We start from the raw sequence: 14,390 nt of genomic DNA on the forward strand, positions 1-14,390 counted from the left end.
GGCATTGTCCTGCAAGGACATGGATTAATTCCAATGACTTGACAACCCACGGCGATTTGATAGTCTCCCAATGATTTGACAACTCCCCAGTTGTCTGCACCATTAATGGTGGACCATACCGCATTCTACTATAAAACGGGGTAAGGCAACAGTTTGGTAAGCTTTCTAAGCTCTCTGAAAGCCTTTAAGCTCTTGAGCTCTCTAGCTCTTTCTCTCCCGCTGAGCCCCTGATTTTCACTGTTGCCTAGTCTCCTCTCTGACTTGACCGTCGGAGGGTCTCCGCCGGAGGCATCTCCGTCAGTGAGGATTTTCTTGCAGGTGCGCGACCGCGATCGGACGAGGAGATTGGCCGCAACAGATTTGTACGCCAGTAGGGGTTCGACAGAGGTAAGACAGCGAGCTCCATAGAGCTTGAAAAATCTCTCGAGATGATGAAAATCAGGGCTCAGCGATCGAGAGCTATCGGGTCGGCGAGGCACTCTTTCCGTCGGGAAGAGGCCCTCCTTTACCCTCCATGGTGGAACCCAGCTCTCCGCACCCGTGGTGACCACGGAGGCACAGATCGCGGTGATCGTCGGCAAATGACGTTCTGACGGATGCGGTCAAAAACCTCCAACACAACCGACTCAGTTGCCGCAACCGCCGGCGGAACAACCGGCGGGCACCCTATGCCATCCAGAAGCAGCCGCCGACGCTCCGTCAACTTCGTCTCTCCTCAAGAGCAGCCGTCTCAGCACTCCCACCGAGAAGGGGGAGGCGGCCACGCGCGACACCCACCGGTCTCGCGTCCCTCTCCTTCCAGCTGGAGCGGCGAGGAAGGAGAAGCGGCCGCGACACCGTCCGCCTCACTCTCAAATTCGTCGGGAGGTTCGACCCCTGGGTTTTCAACACCGACGGTTAGACGACTACGAACGTAAGTTCGAAGAAATCGACCGTCGGCTTGCCCAGCTCCAGGCGGATGGTCAGAAGTCTTCGAACGACGTCGACTTTCGGACCACCCAACCTCTTCCCGATTTATCCTCGACGAACCGATCCCTAGTCGGTTCAAGATGCCTCATGTGGAGCCTTACGACGGCTCCACCGATCCAGTTGACCATCTGGAGAGCTACAAGGCTCTCATGACAATTCAAGGGGCAACCGATGCCCTCCTCTGCATCGGCTTCCCCACCACGCTTCGTAAAGCTGCAGGTCTGGTACTCCGGCCTCCGCTCAGGATGTATCCACTCCTTCGGACAGCTCGAGCATTCTTTCGTGGCCCATTTCAGCACCAGTCGGAAACGTCACGAACCTCGGACAGTCTTTTCTCCCTCAAACAAGGAGAAAATGAGACACTCTGACACTTTGTGGCCCGATTCAACGCGGTCACACTTGAGGTCGGGACCTCAACGAAGATATGACTATCTCGGCCATGAAGAGGGGGCTAAGGGGGTCCCGATTCACATATTCCTTGGACAAGACCCTCCCCGGACGTATGTGAATTGCTGGAGCGTGCATACAAATACATGCACGCAGACGAAGGAGTTTCCGACTGGTGCCTGACTGAGGGCACGGGCCAGAAGGAGAAGCGAAGAAAAGTTGGGCTCCTATTGAACCCAGCAGGCCCCCGACTGATAAACGGGTCTCGCCCGATGACGGAGTCCGAGATCACCCCGACGGTGGAGTCCGAGACCAACGCATCGCAGGTATGACTCCTACACCCCTCTCTCGCTCCTCATGCGCAGATCCTGATGGAGATCGAGGAGCGAAATATTACGACGGCCCCGCCTCTGAAGGCAAAGGCCTCGATCGGAGAAAATACTGCGATTCCATCGGGGCCACGGTCACAACACCGAGCAATGCATCCAACTCAAGGATGAAATAGAGGCCCTCATATGACGAGGGTATCTCGAAAGTATCGAAGGGACCCATCGGCTTGGCCCCTTCCCAACCAACGATCCCAACCGACTGAAGAGGCAGCGAACAATCAACCTACTGTTGGAGTCATCAACATGATTCCAGACGATTGGATCGAGGAACGACTGCTGAAGGGGAATCGACGAAGAGGCCGCACCAGGATGATGTAATCATCTTTACAGATGAAGATGCTCGGAGAATCCAAACTCCCATGATGACGCTGTTGTTGTCTCGATGACAATAGCGAACTTGATGTAAAAAGATTCTTGTTGATAATGGAAGCTCGACTAACATTTTATTTTACTCGACCTTCTTCCGAATGTGACTGTCGACCGACCGATTCAGGAGAGTCTTTACCCCCTAGTGGGTTTCGTCGGGGAGGCCGTCGTAGTGGAAGAAGAAATTACTCTTCCATGACAGCTGGGGCCGAACCACGATAAAGCACCATCTACATGATCTTCACGGTCGTTCAAGTACCTTCGGCCTACAATGCCATACTTGGAAGATCCGAACTAAATGCCTTCAGAGCGATAGTCTCGACATACCACTTGCTGGTCCGATTTCGACTAAAAATAGAATGGAAAAATACACGGGGATCAACAGCTCGCTGACGATGCTTCCAAATCTCTACTCAAAGCAATGAATCGAAGGACTCCCTGTCGGTCGATAAGCTGGATCAACGGGAAGAGGAGGACGGGGTGAACCAGCTGAACAGCTGATTTCCATCCCGATGACAAAGAATCCTGAACAGGTCGTTTGGGTCGGATCGCAGTTGTCCGATCCGGAGCGACAATAGTTGATAGAGCTATTGAAAGCCAACACGACATATTCGCTTGGTCGGCAGTAGATATGCCCGGCATACCTTCAAAAATAATGACTCACCGACTCAACATCGCCCCTGGCATGAAGCCGGTGAGACAGAAGAAACGGTCTTTCACCCCCGAAAGATAGAAGGCCATCGACGAAGAAGTAGACAAGCTGCTCGAGGCGGGCTTCATCAGAGAAACTATATATCCCGACTGGCTCGCCAATATCGTCATGGTGAAGAAAGCCAACGAAAAATGGAGAATCTGTATCAACTACACCGATCTGAATCGAGCCTGTCCGAAGGATAGCTTTCCACTGTCGAAGATCGATCAGCTGGTGGATGCGACGTCCGGTCATTGACTGCTTAGCTTCATGGATGCCTTCATCAGATATAATCAGATCCGGATGGTGCCCGAGGACGAAGAGCATATGGCCTTCGTGACCGCAAGGGCCTTTACTGTACAGAGTGATGCCCTTCAGTCTGAAGAATGCCGGGGCAACCTACCAGTGCCTCATCAATAAGGTCTTCAAAGCTCAAATCGGGCGCAACATGGAGGAGTACATGAACGACATGCTGGTGAAAGCGCACAGGCTCAGATCATTTCCAAGACTTGGAAGAAACTTTTGCACTCTTGGCGACATCGGATGAAGCTAAATCCAACCAAGTGTGCCTTCGGGGTAGCTTCGGAGAAGTTCTTGGGTTCTTCATTTCTCAATGTGAAATTGAGGCCAACCCTGAGAAGATAAAGGTGATTATCGACATGCGGCACCCGAACACCAAAAAAGAGGTGCAGCAGCTCTATGAAAGATCATCGCGCTCAGTCGATTCATCTCTCGATCGACTGAGAGATGCCTCCCGTTCTTCAAAATCCTAAGGCAGACGAAGGACTTCTCTTGGCCGAATGAGTGCCGGCAAGCCTTTGAAGATTTGAAGAAGTACCTGACTGCTCCACCCCTGCTTGTAAAGCCAAGGTCGGAAAATATTTTACTTTATTTGGCTACCGCCCAGAGGTGGTTAGTTCGGTACTCGTCCGAGAGAACGAGAGCCGAACTCACCAGCCTATATATTATACCAGCAAAGTGCTCCATGAAGCCGAAACTCGGTACTCAAAGGGGAGAAGATGATATTTACCTTGGTCATATCAGTGCAACGACTCCATCCGTATTTTCAAGCACACGCCATCGTAGTCCTCACCGACCAGCCCTGAGGGCGATCCTCCATCGCCCTGACACATCAGGATGACTGGCGAAATGGGCAGTGAAGCTGAGCGAGTTCGACATCCAGTACCGATCGTGATCTACTTTGAAAGCTCAAGTCCTGACCAACTTTATTGCGGAATGCCCGATAGCCGACCAAATATAAGAAGACGGGAGCTCCAAAGAAGCTGCACCTCTGAATATGACCTCGGGTTAACCTGAGTGTTACACATAGATGGAGCTTCCAACGCCCAAGGGAGCGGGGCGGGTTCCTGCTCACCAACTCGAAGGGAATAGTTATCGAGTACGTCCTCCGATTCAACTTCAAAGCTTTCAATAATCAAGCCGAGTATGAAGCGCTTCTGCTGGTTGAGAGTGGTGAAGAGCTCAGGATCGACAGCCTCAGAGTCTTCTCCGACTCTCAGCTATTATGGGGCAAGTCAAAGATGAATTCGAAGCGCGAGATCCGACCATGGCGAAATATTTTCAGAAGGTGAGAGATCTCGTGGCACACCTCAAGTATTTTGAGATCTCTCACATTCTCAGGTCAGAGAATGCTCAGGCCGACGCACTCTCCAGGCTTGCGACGTCCGCCTACGGTGCCTTGGGTCGGACACTCGTGGAGAGTCTCGAGCAACCGAGCATCGACAGGGCTGAGGAGGTGCTACAACTGATGATCGAGCCAAGCTGGATGGACTCGATCGTTCAGTATTTGACTGATGGAACCAGCCCTGAGGATCCCACGGAAGCCAAGCGACTCTGATGGATGGCCTCCCAATATATGATGATGGATGGGCGACTCTACAAAAGGTCATTCTCCTTCCCTTGCTAAAGTTCCTGAGACCAACGGATGCGGACTACGCACTCAGAGAGGTGCATGAAGGGATCTGCGGAAGTCACCTGGGGGCAAATCTTGGCCTACAAAGTCCTACGGTGGGTTACTACTGGCCCACCATGAAAAAGATGCGGCTGACTTGGTTCGGAGATGTGAGCCATGTTAAAAGTACGTCAACTTACAACACCGACCCGCCAACCAGCTGACTTCCATTGTCGCCCCGTGGCCCTTCGCCTAATGGAGGATCGACATACTCGGCCCTTTCCCTCTGACGTCTGCCAAAGAAAGTTCATAGTCGTCGTAATCGACTACTTCATCAAGTGGATGGAGGCGAACCCCTGGTACAAATCACCGAGCATAAGATGGAAGACTTTATCCAGAAGTCCATCACCTCTAGATTCGGACTGCCACACACTATCATCACCGACAATGGGTGACAGTTCGACAACCATGACTTCAGAGAGTTCTGTGCGAGATTTCATATCACGCACAAGCTGACCTCGGTCGGACATCCACAGTCCAACAGAGAAGTCGAAGTAACCAACCGGACCATTCTGCATGGGTTGAAGACTCGACTGAATGAAGCCAGAGGCCTCTGGGTTGAGGAGTTGCCTCGATCCTGTGGGTATATCGAATGACACCCCGTGTCCCGACCGGAGAATCTCCTTTCAATTTGGCCTATGAGATGGAGGCAATGATCCCACTAGAGATTGGGCTACCATCGACTAGAGTTGAGCAATACTGCGAACTAGGCAACTCCGAGTGTCGGAGAGCGGACTTGGACCTCCTACCCGAGCTCCGACGCAAAGCTCAACTCCGTATGGCTTCCTACCGACAAAGAGTGGCCCGATACTACAACGCAAAAGACAGACCAAAGTCTTTCAGACCTGAAGACCTGGTTTTAAAAAGGCAGAAGTCTCGAAGCCTCAGGATCAAGGAAAACTGTCCCCAAATTGGAAAGGATCCTGCAAGATAGCAGACACCTATAGGCCGGGTGCCTACCGACTTGAGACCCTGGAAGGGACGGCCATTCTTCGGACTTGAAATACCGACAATCTAAAATTGTATCATCAATGAATTCTGTATGCCCTTGCTCGGAATACAACTCAATTTTAAAACTCCAGAGTCTACAAAGTTCGGCTCTCCACCGAGGGTCGGCCCTCGCTAGAAGTACGAGCTCGACGCCCCGACTTGGGCCCAACGTCTCGATCGTCGAATCTATGGCTCGATCGTCGAATCTATATTTTGATCATTGAATCTACGGCTCGATCGCCGAATCTACATCTCGATAGCCGAATCTATATCTCGATCGCCGAATTCATAGTTCGATCATCGAATCTACGTCTCAATCGTCAAATCTACGGTTCGATCATCGAATCTACGTCTCGATCGTCGAATCTACATCTCGATCGCCGAATCTACCGCTCGATCGTCGACAATACATGACTCTTATGAGAACCATTCTGTCTACACTAACGGAAGGCCAGCACTGGCGATGAAACCTCTCTAAGTTGAAGCTGTGCTCCTTCCGCAGTCAACTCTCGAGCAATGCAACTGGCTAACTTGGCGACTTAGCTTCGATTAAGAAGGACAAAATGCCAAGACGATTGCAGTCGTGCTCGCGATATACCAACTTGGTCACGATCGGTCGAAGGATATTCGGCTTGCCACCATTTATCATGCATCGCGACGTATCCGCCCGGCCAAGGGTTGGGCAACGGATATTCGACTTGCGACATACCGACTTGATCATGATCGGTCGAAGGATATTCGGCTTGCCACCATTTATCATACATCCCGACGTGCACGCCCGATCAAGGGTCGGACAACGGATATTCGACTTGTCATCGTTATCCTATCCGAATACATCGAACACCACTTGACTATCAGACTCTATGGAATGATCGTGTCAACGAGCTATGTTCAAAGATTGGCCGACACTCGACCTAACGTACACGCCGGACCAAGGTCCGGGCGACGGACACTCGACCTACAATCGGTATGGCTCTCGACCATCGGATCCTATGCTACCTGTATGACGATCGGGACACTGGCATTCGATCGAGGCTTGTTCTGCCCTTAGCGGGGCACACGCCACTAGCTACTTTGATCGGCTACGCTAGATCCTACCGAAAGTCCTAACGAGGTATGTTGGAGCTACGACCTATACTCTCGGGGATGGCTCGACAAGTCAAACACTTTGAACCGCATGCGGGAAAAAGTTCGAAAAGTTTTTGATTTCGTTTAGTTGAAGTGACTTACAAAATTAGACCGAAGTCTGATTACAAAATTGGACCGAAGCCCAATTACAAATATCAAAGACGAAACAAAAATAAAAAAATACAAAAATAACGGAGCAGACACTCCAACTATTTGTTGGAGTCGACTTCTTGCATCGGGGAGAGTTCGGGAGCAACCGGTGTGCCCGCTCGGGTCGGGGTGGGACCGGAGGTTGGAGCCACCTCACCTTCGGTAGCTCATCCTGCCGGTAGTGGGTCGGCCTCCTCCCCTGCGGCTCGGTCCTCCGACCCTGGAGGGACGATGCTGCTTAGGTTGAGCTCTGAGTGCAGACTCTAAATCGCATCCCGCGCATCCTCGTACCCCACCCGATAGGAGGCGAAGCCGCTCTCGAGAAGCTCCTCCCGGTACTCGTCCGAGCCACGGAAGTCCTCCACCGCCCGGCTTAGCGCCTCTTTAGCCGACTCTGCCTCGGCTTTCGCTATGTCGACGTCGGCTTGGGCGGAGGACAAGTTCTCCTCGGTCTTAGCCAGATTCTCCAGGCTAACCTGAAGTTGTTCGTGCTCGGCCTCGAGCTCCCTGACGTAGCCGTCTCGCTCACGCCGCAGCCGGTGAACGGAGCGGGTCTTGTGCTAGACCTGCTCGCGAGCCGACTGAAGTTTGTCCTCTGAGGCGGCTAGGTCGTTGGTGAGTCAGGAGATCTCCTCCTCGAGCCTAGCCTCGCAGTCGACCGACAACTTCAGCTGGTCCACCAGCGTCGCCTTCTCAGCTTCGACGGTTTCGACCCTATTCTTCCAGACCGCCCGGACGTCGCCGAACCTCCAATACCCGACCTTCAGCTCGAACATATTGTAGATCAGCTGCAAGTAGAAGGCCGGTCATCAGAAAAATAAAATGATGAAAATAATAATGAAGAAAGAAGAAGAAGAGCTCACCTGGATCATGGTCGGGTAAAAGAAAGAGAGCATCTCGATCACCGGCCGACTCCTCAAAAGCTCCCAATCGGTCGGGAGAATGGTTGCCTAACACAACCTCCTGGCCAAGTCATGGCTGGCTAGGGCCGATGCTCCCTCGGAGATCCGAACGTCGGACGATGCGACACGGCCCGCTGACCTAGAGTCATCCACCGGTGCCATTAGAACCTTTCCTCGATCAGTCACCCAGGCCTGAAGATCAGAGAGGGATGGAAAACTTGAACTCGACTGAGTTCCTCCTGAGGGTACGATGGGAGCCACCGCAGGTCGTTCGGGCTCACATGCTTCGGCCCGAACCTCTTCCATGGGCGGGGGAGCCGACACTCCTTCGGCTGCCCCCTCAGTTGTCCCTTCCTCGGACGGTGCCTCGGGTGGCACCATCGGTGCCGACAGGGCGATGACCGGCTCGAAGCCCGACGCCCGTTCGTGTCGGGCTGCACTGCCACCGTTGCAATATCGATCGGGGATGATGTCTGAGGCCTCTTGGGGGCCGCGAAGGTCCGGCCCCGGGCACCGATCTCTTCCTCGCCGCATGCTGCCGAATGTCGGCATCTGTCAATCTCACTCTCGACGGCATGCCTGCAATTTCAATAAAGGATTAGCACAAGTCCGAAAACGGATGAAAAAAATCAAAAGACGATCGATAGACCGAACAGTACCTAGGCGGAGAACCGAACTCAGGCCGGCGTCGTATAGAGTTTGCTCGGTGACGAGCTCTCTCTGCTTCGGCACCGACACATCCTTCAGTCGGTGAAAGTCCTCTCGGTCTCCAGCCTTCACCCGACTGTTTTCGTTCGGCTGAGTCCGAGGGTCGCCCCAGCGAGAAGGGAACCCCCAAGGTAGTGAAGAAAAAGCAAAGAAAAATTGATTCTTCCATCCGTGGATTGACGATGGAAGATCGGTAATGAACGAAAGACCTTTCCGGGGATTGAAGAACCACCACTTTCGAGCTTTCGGATGGGGTCGGAGGATGAAGAATGCTCGGAAGAGAGAGATGCAGGGAAAGGTCAGCTAAAGCCGATACAACAAGGCGAAGCTGATTATCAACCGGACTGAGTTCGGCGCCAGTTGCATCGGGCAAAGCCCGTAATAATCCAAGACGTTCCGGACGAACTCCGGAATCGAAAAGCGAAGACCTATCCGAAGGTCCTCGACATAAAAGGCCACCTGACCCGGAGGCGGGTTGTTAACCCGACCCTCAGCCCCTGGGGTGAAGAGTTCAAACTGCTCCGAAATACCATACTGCTCCCTGAGCCGTTCGATATTCGGCCCTGAAAGTGAAGAAGTCTCCACCTCCGAGGTCGACCGAGAATCATCGGTCGGGTTCTCCGACTGACTCCCTCGAGGAGAGGTTCTAGCCATAACACTAGCCCCAAAAAGAAGAACAAAAAAAAATGCCAAAGGAAAAATGATGCAAGGAGACAAGAATGAAAAAACTTCGAGAAGAGCTTTCGAAGGAGGACGAAAATGACTACCTGGAACTGGAAGACAACTCGACATAGCCTCAGCACCAGAAATAGGACAGCAAAAAGTAAAGTTTTGGATGTAAGTGGCCACATATATATAAGGCCCTTCGACGGTCGAGATGAAAGCGCGTCGAACGAGGGTTTTTTGGATGTCGACACGTGGCAGCGCTAGGGCCCTTCCTCGATTCGACGGTTCGACGCACCTGTCCCAGATCGAGCTATGTCGCCTCGATTTGCGTGAGCGGTTTCGGTCCAATAGTCCCCTGACACATGGCGGAAAAACTGCATCTCGGAATTAATTAATCGACGGCAGTTTGCGTTCCCAATAAGACGGCGGTTTGCGTTCCCAATGAGACGTCTGACATCGGATCGTTCGTTGGTACGATCGCCAGAGTCGGAGCATGACGTGATGGAAAACCACTCCTTTCGCCCAAAGCCGTTGCCCACGTGGAAACGTGGGCCAACACGACATCCGACTCAGGAGTGGGGGGGCAACTGTTGGGATATACCGACTGACCCCTGTACACCGACTTACCCTCGGACCGGTCCGATCGACGTCCGACTCTACCTACCAGACCGACGGACGACTCCAACAACGACTCCAACAATGACTCCGATAATGGCTGCCGACAATATTCGGCCGAAGGTATGCCAGCCAAACAGACCAATACTGCTTCCAACTGGTCGAACAGCTGAACCTACATCACCGACTCACTGTCGGGGGTGGCAGCCGACGTCCGACTTTCACAAGGCACCAGATCAGCCGACGGTGTCTCCGAGTCACCACCCGACGTTCCGACAGCCGAATACCGACATATAGTCGGCCAACTCGTCCGAACGCTGTACAACAGCTATGAGATGTTGTCCTGTCAAGGACATGCCGTGCGATCGCCCTGGGGCGTTATCCTGCCAAGGACATGGGTTAATTCTGGTGACCTGACAACCCACGCCGATTTGACATCTCCGGTGATTTGACAACTCCCCAGTTGTTTGCACCATTAATGGTGGGACTATACCGCATTCTACTATAAAAGGGGGTAAGGCAACAGTTTTGATAAGTCTTGACAAGCTTTCTCAAGCTCTTTTAAGCTTTCTCAAGCTGAGCCCCTGGTTCTCTCCTCTATTGCCTAGTCTCCTCTCTGATTTGACCGTCGGAGAGTCCCCACCAGAGGCATCTTCGGTCAGTGTGGACTTTCTTTGCAGGTGCACGACCCCGACGATCGGGCAACGAGGGGATTGACCGCGATAATTACTTACACAATATGATGCAATCTGATGAAACAATATATTTTTTTCTTTATTAGATGTGGTGAACAAAAAATTATTTTTGAATTGCCATAATGCTAGCCTCAAAAGGAAGAATAAAAAGAAAATTGCCAAAGGAGAAAGGATGCAAGGAGACAAGAATGGAAAAAACTTCGAGAAGAGCTTTCAAAGGAAGAAAACAGAAACAACTATCTGGAACTGGGGGACAACTCGACAGGGTCTCAGCGCTAGAAATAGGGCAGTAAAAAAGTAAAGTTTTGGATGTAAGTGGTCGCATATATATAAGGTCCTTCGACGGTCGAGATGAAAGCACGCCTAATGAGGGTTTCTCGGATGTCGACACGTGGCAGCGCCTGGGCCCTTCCTCGATCCGACGGTTCGACACACCTGCTCCCAGATTGAGCCACGTCGTCTCCATCCACGTGAGCGATTTCAGCCCAATAGCCCCCTGACACATGGTGGAGAAAATCGCATCTCGGAATTGATTAACCGACGGTGGTTTGCATTCCCAATGAGACGATGGTTTGCGTTCCCAATGAGACGTCTGACACCGGATCGTTCGTTGGTACGATCGTCAGAGTCGGAACATGACGTGATGGAAAACCACTCCTTTCGTCCAAAGCCATTGCCCACGTGAAAATGCAGACCAACACGATATCCGACTCAGAAGTGGGGGGGGGCAACTGTTGGGATATACCGACTGACCTCTGTACGCCGACTTATCCTCGAATCGGTCCGACCGACGCCCGACTCTACCGACCGGACCGACGGATGACTCCGACAATGACTCCGACATTGACTGCCGACAATGGCTGCCGACAATATCCGGCCGAAGGTATGCCGGCCGAACAGACCCATACTGCTTCTAACCGGTCGAACGGTCGAACCCAAATCACCGACTCACTGTCGGGGGTGGCAGCCAACGTCCGACTTCCGCAAGGCACCAGATCAGTCGACGGTGTCTCCATGTCACCACCCAACATCCCGACAGCTGAATACCGACATATAGTCGACCAGCCCTCTCAAATACCGTACAACTGCTATGGGCAGTTGTCCTATCAAGGACATGCGGTATGGCCGTCCTGGAGCATTGTCCTGCCAAGGACATTGATTAATTTCAATGACTTGACAACCCGCGGCGATTTGACAGCCTCCGACGATTTGACAACTCTCCAGTTGTTTGCACCATTAATGGCGGGACGATACCGCATTCTACTATAAAACGGGATAAGGCAACAGTTTTGGTAAGCTTTCTCAAGCTCTCTGAAGTGCCTTTAAGCTCTTGAGCTCTCTAGCTCTCTCTCTCCCCTACTGAGCTCTTGATTTTCCACTATTGCCTAGTCTTCTCTCTGATTTGACTGTCGGAGGGTCTCCATCGGAGATATCTTCGATCAGTGAGAATTTTTTTTGTAGGTATACGAATCCGACGATCGAACGATGGAGGGATTGACCGCAACAACATCATTGCAATATTTAATTTTGCCTACCGTCCGCTGGCTCTTCTTGGTCTTGGCAACTATTCCCGTCTCTTATCACTTTTTTTTTTTTTGGGGTAAAAATCTATCACATTTTTTGATGGGTACATCGAAACTTCTTATGCCTCGGTTTGTACTACATAGTATTCGCATGGTTTCTGGGGTAAACGCACGGATCATTTTACAAGGCAAAAGTTCCATCAATAGAGTAATTTCTTGACCAAGCTCAACTTGATGCCAGCAGTTCGTCTTTACCTATATCTGGTGGCCAGCCAATTTACTTGCGCATACGGGATGGTGTGGTTGGTGTATATCCTCTGGAATTGAAGAATATCATTTCCAGAATACTCTACAGTACATCTGTATTATATACATTATAATAAAAAAAATGAACTTAAAAAGATATTTTTATTTTGTCAACTGCTTTTTTATCGAAAATAATCTTAGCCTTATTAATTAAAAAAAATCTTATCCTTTTATTATATTTTATTATATATTTGTTAAATAATTGCAATCTTCCTAATAAATATTTGTTTGATATCTTATATTTCTCTCTCTTTAATCATACTATCTGTCTTCATCTCAAAATATTCTAATTCAATAATTTATAGAACATGAGAAAAAACTCTAAAACATGGATATGTCACTAAGGGAGTTTAGACCTCTTTATTGAAATCTAATTTGATGATGGTATTTTTCTCATGGTCTAGAATTCCAAAGTACACCCATATATAAGGATCCAAAGCCAGTTTCTATTTATAGAGACTTAAATCAGATACTAGATATCTTCTCTTCTCCTTCCATCCTTTCTCTCATAAAATCCTATGCACCATTAATATTTATGATGTATATTTTATATTTTGTTTTCATAGCATTTATATTATTTTTCATATTTTTTCAGATATATTTTATGATTTAGTTTTGTTTTCATAGTTTAAATTAATCTATTTTTTATATGTAATATACATTATATTTTCAAGTATTTTAAATCTATTTGCTGCTTATCTTAAATTTGATTTTTATTTTTTATTTTTATATTTTAAATTATTCATTATTATATATGCACATCTTTACTGTAATAAGCATGCCCTGGCATCTATGTGTGCTGACTCTATGACCTTTGTGCTTAAAGCCTAACATGTTTAGAGTTCAGTAATCTTGTTTAGAGCCTAACAAGTCCGCAAATAGGCCTGCAACATGATATGCTCTTGTCGCCTGCACATTAGGAATGAAATTAAAAAGGATGCGTCCCATGCACAAGGCTTTTCTACCATATATGGAGGGATTGTTTTCGTGTACATTAGGGAAGCAGTAAAAAGAGCATGTCCCGGCACGCAAGGCTCTTCTACCTGCATACGGAATGATTCCTTCTAGCTGGCAATTAGTTCACAGTGGAGCAATCCTTTTATTGTGCCAAGGTCCACCCTCTAAGTAAAGAAATAACAAACAAAATTTTCATTCATTAAAATCCTTTAAACCCTACGTTTAAGCTAGGACTTTGAATTAGTTTTATCTTTTACATCAAACATGAAGAAAATTGGGCTATCAAAGAGTGAGACAATGTCCATCAATCTAACATTAAAAAAAAAAAAAATGATAGGAATCACTTGCTATAGAATAGGTTAGCTTACTAATCTTGTGCAGAAGTTGGTGATTAGTTCAGCAGTGCCTGAAGTCTTGATTGACGATATCTATCCCATTCACTTCACTAATTCTTAATTACCATGCTGTGATAACAGTGAGCAACTGGTAGCAATACCTATTAAACATTGTTTCCCATGAAAAAAGCGTGAGAGATTCCAAAGAAGGGTACACAAATAAATCTGGCGTTTTTATCCATGACTATGAGCATTCGGACGGTAGCAATGGAGATATAGATAATAGATTCCATTCTGGTTGGAGTCAGCCTCAAGAGATGAGACGCATGTAGGGTAGGAGAGTGAAATAGCGCCCTCCAAAGTCCTAATCTGGAGGAGGAAAAAAAAAAGAACAGGGCCTGGCAGGTCAACGTCCCTTTTTTTTCTTTTGTTTTGGTAATGCAAAAACGTTCCTTTTTTTTTTTTTTTTCATGCAAACGTTCATTTGCCCTGGCCTCCAGCTAAACCTGAGATATGTTTCCCCAAATGCAGCCTCCGTTTCAAATTTTTCGCCTTCTTCTATTCCCAACTTGGCTTTCGTCCCCATCCCGAACCTGCCGGCTCTCAATCCGGCACCCAACTTGACTCGGCACCACGTCACG

This window comes from Elaeis guineensis, chromosome 7 (genome assembly GCF_000442705.2).
Source record: "Elaeis guineensis isolate ETL-2024a chromosome 7, EG11, whole genome shotgun sequence".
NCBI lineage: Eukaryota > Viridiplantae > Streptophyta > Magnoliopsida > Arecales > Arecaceae > Elaeis > Elaeis guineensis.